Below are 10,369 nucleotides of genomic sequence, written 5' to 3'. Positions count from 1 at the left end.
AAAACCCTTCCCTTAGGCCCAACCTCCCTGTCATATTTAAGACTGTATCCTCTGCCCTGACCGGTTTGGCTCAGTGGATAGGGCGTCGGCCTGCGGACTGAAGGGTCCCGGGTTCGATTCCAGTCAAGGGCATGTACCTTGGTTGCGGGCACATCCCCAGTAGTGGGTGTGCAGGAGGCAGCTGATCGATGTTTCTAACTCTCTATCCTTTTCCCTTCTTCTCTGTAAAAAATCAATAAAATATATATATTTTTAAAAGACTTGTAGCCTCTGACATGGTGGACATTAGGTTCTTGAAGGCCATGTATGTAAACTGAGAAGAAACAAGTTAAATCACCTGTATCCTGAGAAAAAACTTTTCAGAGAAAATTGTATCTTATAGTCATGAAAAGAAAATACAGAAATAGAATTGGTACACAATATTGCTTAAAGCCTTCAGTAGTTCCTCATTAGTTTCATGATAAAATCCTAAGAGCATTATCAGAATATCTGGGGGAGGTAAACTATAACTGTGTTTTAAAAAAACTTTCTCGCCGAAACCGGTTTGGCTCAGTGGATAGAGCGTCGGCCTGCGGACTGAAGGGTCCCAGGTTCGATTCCGGTCAAGGGCATGTACCTGGGTTGCGGGCACATCCCAAGTGGGAGATGTGCAGGAGGCAGCTGATCCATGTTTCTCTCTCATCAATGTTTCTAGCTCTCTATCTCTCTCCCTTCCTCTCTGTAAAAAATCAATAAAATATATTTAAAAAAAAAAAAAAACTTTCTCAAATGATTCCAGTGATTCCAATATATCAGTGCCCATTTCCTGTGGAGAATCACTGAAGTGGATAATATTTGTATATACTAGGTATACTATAAATACCAGATACTGCATACCTTAACAATGTATTTGCTTTAGATGTAGAAATATGAAGAGTAATGATGAAGCCATTATGTTACCCAAAAAGATGAACAAATATCTATAATAATAAAAGCATAATATGCAAATCGACTGAAAGGCCAAACAGCGGAATTACTGGCCAGACAACCTTCCAGACAACCTTCCAGACAAAGCCGGGGCTGCGAGGGCCTACCCTTGCATGAATTTCGTGCATCGGGCCTCTAATGAATACATAAGCAGCAGGAAACATTAGGAGAAAAACCTAAATTTAATGTAGTACAATCACTCTAAACATTTTTTCTAGTCATGATTAGGTCAGTGTATCTCAGAGTTGAGCTCTTTTAATGAAAAATAATTATAATGGACCCCCCCAATTTTGCTTTAAATATTCATAATTATAACTCAGTCTAAGTATCAAAAGAGTTAGATATAAAGTATTATGCATAGTTTCTTTATATAGGGAGTATTGGACCCAGTTATATGGAATCCTAATGCCTTGGGATCACAATTATAGTGCCTAGACAAGGACTAAAGCAGGATCTAGAAATAAAACTCTCTTTACTAGAAACTGAAAGTTTCCTGTTCATGAAATGGGGCTTTAAAAAAAAGCCTCCACCTTCTAGAACAAGGTAATGCAAAGAACAAAAATGTTCATCACTGCTGAGTTCTGTAAGTGGAGGGGGAAAGTGGGGCTCCTGCAATGCCCAGCAAGAGGAAATGCAAAACTAACCCATGGACACAGACAATAGTGCGGTGAAGGCCTAAAGAGGGGGTGTGAGTGGGGGATGTGTCAAAGGGGGACATACGTAATACTTTCAAAAATAAAGACAAATTTTTAAAAAAGTAAACGCAAAACTCTTCTTTAGGGATGCTTCTACAACATGTATGACTCTCATGGGAAAAAAGAGATGCCTGATGAAGGTTAACTCACCGAGTTTACAGATCACATGAGGATTTGATTCACCAAAATGGATTGTCAGCAGACATAACAAATGAGTAAAATAACACCCTCTCCCCAAAGATTTAAAAAAAAAATAAAGCAATCTGAGATTTTAAAAATAAATGTCCTTGGAATTATTCTAAAGATAAAAGAAGAATTAGAAACATATGAGAAAAGAAACATCATGGAAGTGATTTTTTTAAAATAAAACTTATAGAAATAAAGAATATTATCAGCCCTGGCCTGTTTGGCTCAGTTGGTTGAGCATGGTCCCATGCACCAAAGGTCGCCAGTTTGATTCCTGGTCAGGGCACAGGCCTGGGTTGCAGACTCACTCCCCAGTAGGGCACATACAGGAGGCAGCTGATAGTTGTTTCTCTCTCTCTCCTTCTCCCTCTCCCTCTCTAAAAATCAATAGAAACGTATTAAAATATATTATCAAAAATTTAAATCACAATGTATGTATTAACACATTAGAAATAGTTTAAGAAAAACTATTATATGGGAAGATGAACTTGAGAAAATTCTCCAGAATGCAACATAACAAAGAAATAGAAAATACAAAGAAAAAGATGAGAGGCATGAAGAATAGCATAGGAAAGCATTAGTGTCTATTTAAATAGGTGTTCCAAGAGAGAAGAAAGAAAAAATATTGAAAAAGCTAACAGCTAAGAATTTGCCATAAATGATTTAAAAGAAAAAAAGATCAGATTCAGGAAGCAAATGAATCCCATGCAAAAATTTATAAAATAGAAATTGAGAAACTGCAGATATCAAAGACAGAAAGAAAATGCTAAAAGCAACTTCAGAGAAAAGACACATTGAATGCAACATAAAAACAATTAAATAGAGAGTAGCCTAACTATTATCTTATTTATTCACAAATATTTACTGAATGCCAGGCACTGTTCCAGGCTTTGGTGATATAGCAGTGAACAAAACCAACAAAATAGTCTTGCCTTTTTGGAGCTTACATCCTGATGATAAGAATAGAATAATGTCTACAAAGTACAAACATAAAGTAAATATAAATCTAGAATTCTAAACTTACTTTTTCTTTTATTCAGTAAACTAATGGCTCGGTGCACGAATTCATGCACATTGAAAGGAAATTAATTAGAAGAAATATTTTAAAGATTTTTTTAAATATGTTTTATTGATTTTTTACAGAGAGAAAGGGAGAGAGATAGAGAGTTAGAAACATCGATGAGAGAGAAACATCGATCAGCTGCCTCCTGCACATCTCCTAATGGGGATATGCCTGCAACCCAGGTACATGCCCTTGACGGGAATCGAACCTGGGACCTTTCAGTCCGCAGGCCGAAGCTCTATCCACTGAGCCAAACCGGTTCGGCAGAAGAAGAAATATTTTAATGTCGCTATTCGCCCTTTCTCTATAAAGAAGTGTCAGATGAAAGAAAATTAGTAAAATGTACATAAAAATAATATATAAATTGATTAATAAAAAACAATAACTACATGACATAACAATGAATATTTTACATGAAATTTTTACTGTCAGAATCTTTGTTTACCATTAATTTTTTTAAATATGCCGGGTATTATGGAAAATTTATATCATTTGGACAAACTTTGCCTTTGCTAAAACATCAAGTAAATTTTCCATCAGATGGTTTTTCATCGGAGAACTTTAGAGATAGGCAAAATTGACATGTAACAGTCATTCCACCACAACTGTGTTCAATAATTGCATCCTCATTTTTGCTATGAAGGCAGATCCCACCAGTATTGGTAGTACTTGTCAATGACTGTTCTTCAGACATATTCTGTCAGTGACACCACTTTCTTTCAGCTTAAGAGGTACATTGTGCCAATAGTTGGTCTTCAGATACATTCTGTTGACAATTTCAACTTCAGAATGTCAACAAAAACGTGACGTCATTACCTGGCACCCACAGCCACCATTTGTGCCATGGCAGCGCTGGCTGCGATTTGGTGGGCTGTTGCTCCAGGGTGGTGGCAGGCCTGTGTCCCACTTGGGGGAAGCCGAGTGTTGCTTTGTTGGCGTCAGGTCCATGGTGCCGTTTCTCTGTGCGCGTCACATGAAGTGTATTTTTGACTTAAATTATGATGGCTTATCAGGATGTAATCCCACCATATACTCTTAAATGTACAGATCAATGGTATTAATAACTTCACCTTTTTCCTGTTACTTATTTGTGTACTTTAATAATAATATCCAGCAAGCAATTCTTTAAACAATGAGTTGTCACATAGTAATTTTTTTAAAACTTTGTTGATCACTTATGTGAAATGGGCATTCTATGGATACCTAATACCAATGTTCTAGGAATCAAATACAAAAGTCTCTCCACTATGTGCTTACTATTGCATTTACATGCAATCTCATCATGTAAAATCTTGCAGATCTATTCCAGCTGAAATTCAGATGGAGAACCAAGCACCTCACTGGTTTAGATCCTCCCCACATTCTGTCCACTCTCACGCACTGATTCCAGGACTCTGCAAAATTCACTTTGAAAGCCACTGTAATTGATAAAAATTACTTTTAAACAAGATTATATCATGGTTTCTTCATAATTTATAACTTCCCCTCAAATAACCAGGACTATCATAAAAGCATATTATATCAGTTATCGTTCTTTACAAAGTCAGGTTGGTTATTATTTTGCATGTGTTTGCAAATTAATTTTATTTATCATAAAGCCATTTGAACTTAAAGCATTTCTTCAGACTAATAAGCATTTGCTACTTTTTGTATAACTGATGTTCTTACTAAGATAGAATCATTTCTCTAAAATCCAAAAGCCTAAGGGAATCTGAAGCACAGATGTGATAGCAGATGTGATGAGTTAGACAAGTGATCAGATTTAGCAACTCAGGAAATATAAACTCACCCATGTGCACCAGGTAATCAGAATGACGGCAAAATAGCAGAAAAACCCTCACAATATCACAGTAAAACCTTCAGAATGTTTCTTAAATGACTAACTTCAATCAAAACTTCACTGAAAAGTTCATTCTCTCTTGTAATCTCAACACGGACATACTAGTAAAGAAAATTCATTTTATCAGATGATTAAATTTGTGTGGTGCCTGACCTCTGGAAAGGAAGTTTGATATGATTGAAATTCAAAACTTGGGCAAACTGTTTAAAATAGTTAAATAACATATGAAATGCTTCTTACTCACTGAAGTTTCTGTTTGTGTAGAAAACCAACATGAATAAAAAATTAAAAAAAGAAAGAAAAGAGCTAGCTTTCTCAAATTTCAAAATCTCAAATCTTCCAAAAAATGTGTGCTGTGGTTGTGAGGAGAAGTAATTTTTTAATCAGCCCAAAAACCTGATATTAAAAGTAGAATGAACCAGAACATGTTTAAGAAACAAAAGAATAAAATTATAGATAAGGTACTACAAGTGAGTAGTGACATAAGCAATGAAAGAACCAATGTATAAGAAATAAATACTGCCGAAACCGGTTTGGCTCAGTGGATAGAGCGTCGGCCTGCGGACTGAAGGGTCCCAGGTTCGATTCCGGTCAAGGGCATGTACCTGGGTTGTGGGCAAATCCCCAGTGGGAGATGTGCAGGAGGCAGCTGATCGATGTTTCTCTCCCATCGATGTTTCTATCTCTCTCCCTCCCTTCCTCTCTGTAAAAAATCAATAAAATATATTTAAAAAAAAAAAAAAAGAAAGAAATACTGATGAAAGGAGACTTGGCTTTGGGTGGTGAAAACACAATACAATATACAGATGATGTATATAGAATTGCACACCTGAAACCTTTATAATTTTATTGACCAATGTCACCCCAATAAATGCAATAAAAATAAAAAGTAATTTTTTAAAAAAATGTAAAGAAATAAATGGAGCTGTTCTCATAAATGTAGCACATAGTGTTTCAAGTTTACAGATCAGAAACTGAATCTTAAAAAGTACACATAGAAGTTATTGTCTACCTGAAAGGCAAACAACCATGTCAAGTGGATGCATATATATTCATGCAGTAGTACTACTCCCAATCGCAAATGAATTATTCCTTTGAGTAAATATGATTAGGTTTGCTTTTCTTTTAAACAAAATCTTTTTAATACAGGGTTTTTAGAGCCTAGATTCTTGTTACTAAGTCAAAAAATAGAACTATTATTTCCAAATAGTTAACAAAGTTCATTTAAATACTTATATGATTGCTATTTTCTGCAGTGTATTTCCTAGAGACACCATAATTTGGATTGTGAAAGATTGATTTTCTTGGAAATGGAAATGCTTTTGAAATTTAAATTGCAGAATTATTTGTCAAGGTCTAGAAAAGACTATAAAATATTCTTATTCTTCAAGGTATTAAAATAGTTGTCTAGTCCACAAGATGCCAAGACAATTGAATATGGAAAGGATAATCCTTTTAACAGATGGACTGAGACTATTGGAAATCCATAAGCAAAAAAAAGGCCTTATCTCCTTACTTCACACAATACACAAAACTTAACTCAAAATCGATCTAAATGTAAAGGCTAAAAAGTAAGTATAAAATGTCTCAAACAAAGCAGGTTACCATATAGCCTATCAAGTCCACATCTAGGAATCTACCCAAGAAAAATTAATACTTATGTTACATCAAGACATTTATACAAATGTTCACAGCAACATGATTTATAATAGCCAAAACTCAAAATTCTCCGAATGTCCATTTAGTAGTGAATGAATTTTTAAAAATGTGATATATCCATATTGGGGAATATAGGTTGCTGATACAACATGGTTGAATCTCAAAAAATATGCTACATGAGACACTACATGTGAAAGATTACATGCTGTAAGATTGAATTTATATGAAATGTGCAGAAAAAGCTAATTTATAAGAGACAGAAAGCAGACCACTTGTACCCTGTGGTTGGGAGTAAGCAACTTTTTATGGTGACAGGACTGTTCTAAAACTGGATTGTGGTAATGGTTTCACAACTCTATAAATGTACTAAAAACTGAATTGTATAATTATGATGAGTAAATTGAAGGTATATAAATTAAATCACTATAAAGCTGCTTTTTAAAAAATCTGTGCAAGTTTCCAACTTTTCCTTTACTTTTTCTGACAGTGAGTAACCAAAACCCTGAAATTCCTGTCAATATTACAATAGCGAAACTATACATATGATTTTCAAATTCAGGCTTAAGCCACTGTTCACCACTTTTCAACATTTCCCTTGCATTTGGCAGTCAGAAATCTAAAGGAATGGCATAATGAAGGCAAGAAGTGTATCTGGCAGTAAATAATTATTTGAATGGATAGAGCTCAGAAGACTTGTCAAATCAACTCCATAAGAAATGTTACTAAAGGGTGTCCCAAAATTCACGCAAGAAGTAATTTTGATAGAAAACACAGGTTCATAATTAAAAACTGTAAATTTCTTATTGATTCATAAAGTATATAGTATAGGGTTATGTATGGAATAGCATATTGGGTAAATGGCCTCCACAGCTTTGCTGGCACATACGCACTCTTTTGTTATTGCCTGAGCAGCCGCATTTTCGAAGAATGGTCCAATGATGGCTCCAGCCCAAAATCCGCACCAAACAGTGACACGTTGTGGATGCATTTGTTTCTCAACAATCACTCGTGGATTTTCTGAACCCCAAATGCGACAATTTTGTCGATTAACCAAGCCATCAAGAAGAAAATGAGCCTCATCGAAATTCAGCCACATTTATGCAAAACGGTCATGGAAAATTTCAACAAAAGAGTGCATATGTGCCAGCAAAGCCATGGAGGCCATTTACCCAATATGCTATTCCATACATAACCCTATACTGTATACTTTATGAATCAATAAAAAATTTACAATTTTTAATTATAAACCTGTGTTTTCTATCAAAATTACTTCTTGCGTGAATTTTGGGACACCCTTTACCTGTGGTTCTACACTGGTAGACAAAATTACCTACTAACCTTGCTATACTGTTAACCTTGTAAATGTCCCAATCAGTCTCTGGTGCAGCTCTCTTAGGTCTGTAAATTATCTAATTGAGATTTCTTTCCTAAATAATTTAATAATGATGTTTATAGCAATTGTTTTATTAAAGCACTTAGCATATGTGAGTTACTATGCTAGGTATTTCACATTTAAAAATCTCATTTAATCTTTACAACAATCTTGTTATGTATTAGCTTCATTTTACAGAAACAGAAATTGAGGCTCAGAGAGACTGAGTAAAGGCTCAAGGTTTCACAGTTATTGACTTATTTCCAAGTCGATTGAGTAAGCCCTTTCCTTAAGCACAAAACTATGCTTTTTGCTCTTCCAAAAAGCAAAACCACACCTTTGCTTTAAAGAACTACACTACCAGAACATGTCACTGTAGGCTCCTACTTACAAGCTAGAATGGCCACTGTTGTTGACATAATTCTACTATGAATTTCGGAGTCAAATATAAAAGACAGTCATTGGTGGTGTGTAAAAAAGTTGATCCAGGCAATTTTAAATGACTTTGAACTATTTATAGCCTAGAGTCCCTGTAAACCTGAAAAGACCAGGTTTAAGACTGATGTCCAATTTAGAGCTAAGAATTCCTGAATACCAAGGAGAAGAGAAAAATGAGAGAAATAACCATTTACCATTTATATTGACCATCTGGTTTTTGCCAAAGAATATGCTACATTTTTTATATACCTTATTTCATGTATCCTTAAACCAACTCCATAAGTATTATTATCTTCAATTTGCAGATGAAAACTATAGAACCCTAAGAGGTCAAGTAACTTTCCCCTAAAACGCACAATAAGTGGCAAAGCCAGGATCTAATCTGAAAGTCTGTTTTATTTTCACTATGTCCCGCTCAAAGCCTTCGCCTTCCCCCCAACCCTTGTTGGCCCACCTGCATTTGTTATAGCTTGGCTTTTCATTGCAGTAGTGGCTGGTTGGCATAATGTTCATCCCAAGGCAAGTACAGATCTTCTATGACCTCTAGGTCCTCACTCTCACTATCTTCTTCCCATGGGTTCCAGGTGTTGGCATTCCATTCTGGCTTCATGACTACTGCCCTTAACCTACGCAGCTGTAGCTTTTCCCTCCAATTTTTACAGAGCGGCAAGCTATGGTTTCTATTTTGGTATCATGTTCCTCAACCTTCTAGGCTAAGTTAGTAGCCAAGAGGGAGATGGATAGACTTCTTTTCCAGTTGGAGTTCTCCTTCTACTTCCAAACTTTTGCCACCGCCTTTAAAAGGGTGTCAGTGGCCAACTAAACTGCCCATAAAAGTGGCCAGTCCACTGTAGCAGCCATTTACCACCCTTCTTTACCACCCACATGGGCAAGATGACACTGAGCAAACAAATGCTCCAGTCCACCCAGTATTTCAGGGCATCCTGTACTCACGAGGTGGGCTACAAGCATCCAACTTTCAGACCGCCTCACCTCACAGAGAGGTTGATGGCCCACCTAGGACTTCCCCAAGAAGCTTCTTTCCCCCGCCCATTTCTCCAGCCTGTGAAAACTTCCTGGGGCCAAGAGACCAAAAGAAAGAGGCGGACAACTCCAGAATTACATCAGAATTGCATCTTGGACAGTAACAAGACAGTGGATTTCCACACCCCAAAGGGGTTGGGGCTTGTTACATATAGCCAAGTGGCAAGTGCTTGTTAAAAGCTATAAAATCTAAAGCAGCAAACAATTCAGTGGGCCCACTTACCTCTCAAGAATATTTCTTTCAGGTGATAGACATTCCCTGGGTGAACCGGAGGTCAGCCTGCTTCATCACATGATATTGGTCACGTTAAGTCCCAGGAATCATAGCACCTAACCATCTACCTGTGAGACAGCGGACGTGGCACAACAGCTGCAATCGATCAAAGATGCAGGCGTTGTCAACAAGAAGGAAGACCGCCCACCTGGGCGCCCTGGGTCTGGCGGGGTCGGTCCTTGAACTGTGGAGCGCTCATGCTGGACCAGGAGGGCTTCAAAGGGCTGCTCCTGTCGGAGTTCCTGCGAGCGGCTGAGGCCACCTGGCTGGTGCTGAACGGGTCATCCCGCCGCGGGACAAGCTGCTGGGGTCATGAAGATTGCCCGCTCGGTCATTGCACCGCTGGCTGAGCACCACGTGTCTGTGCTGACGCTGTCCACTTACCAGACGGACTCCATCCTGGTGCGGAGCGGGACCTGTCCATGTGATCCGCACTCTGGCCGGGGAGTTCGACATTTACCGAGACATGGGCGGGGAGCCCCTGCCTGTTGCTGGGGATGATTCCTGCAATGGCTTTCCCCGCGCTCAGCATGGGCCCAACCCCACGGTGCATCCTCTCCAGAGTCCTGACGCTGGACCCTGAGACACTGCCAGCCATCGCCACCACCCTCAGCGACGTCCTCTTCCACTCCCACCGTGTCCCCGGAGAGCCGCCCCTGGCCATCCTGGGCCCGGCTCCATCGCGTTCTTTGCCTTCTCCCTCATCTAGGGCTACGTGTCCATCGTCATGGATGCGGAGACTCAGAAGTTCCCCAGGGACGTCCTGCTGACCAGCTGCTCGGGACGAGCTGGGGAGGGTGGTGCGCATCGGAGGACAGCCCTGGGTTTTGAT

The 10,369-nt window shown here is 38.4% G+C and overlaps 1 pseudogene; it reads left to right on the top strand.

Annotated features, from left to right (window-relative positions):
• Positions 1 to 9,734: 9,734 nt before the first annotated feature.
• LOC102421085 overlaps positions 9,735 to 10,369 on the top strand; it is a 10,644-nt pseudogene continuing 10,009 nt past the window's right edge.

This window comes from Myotis lucifugus, unplaced genomic scaffold (genome assembly GCF_000147115.1).
Source record: "Myotis lucifugus unplaced genomic scaffold, Myoluc2.0 scaffold_106, whole genome shotgun sequence".
Lineage (NCBI taxonomy): Eukaryota > Metazoa > Chordata > Mammalia > Chiroptera > Vespertilionidae > Myotis > Myotis lucifugus.
Note: the sequence above shows the minus strand (reverse complement) of the source record. Positions and strands in the feature narration are given on the sequence as shown.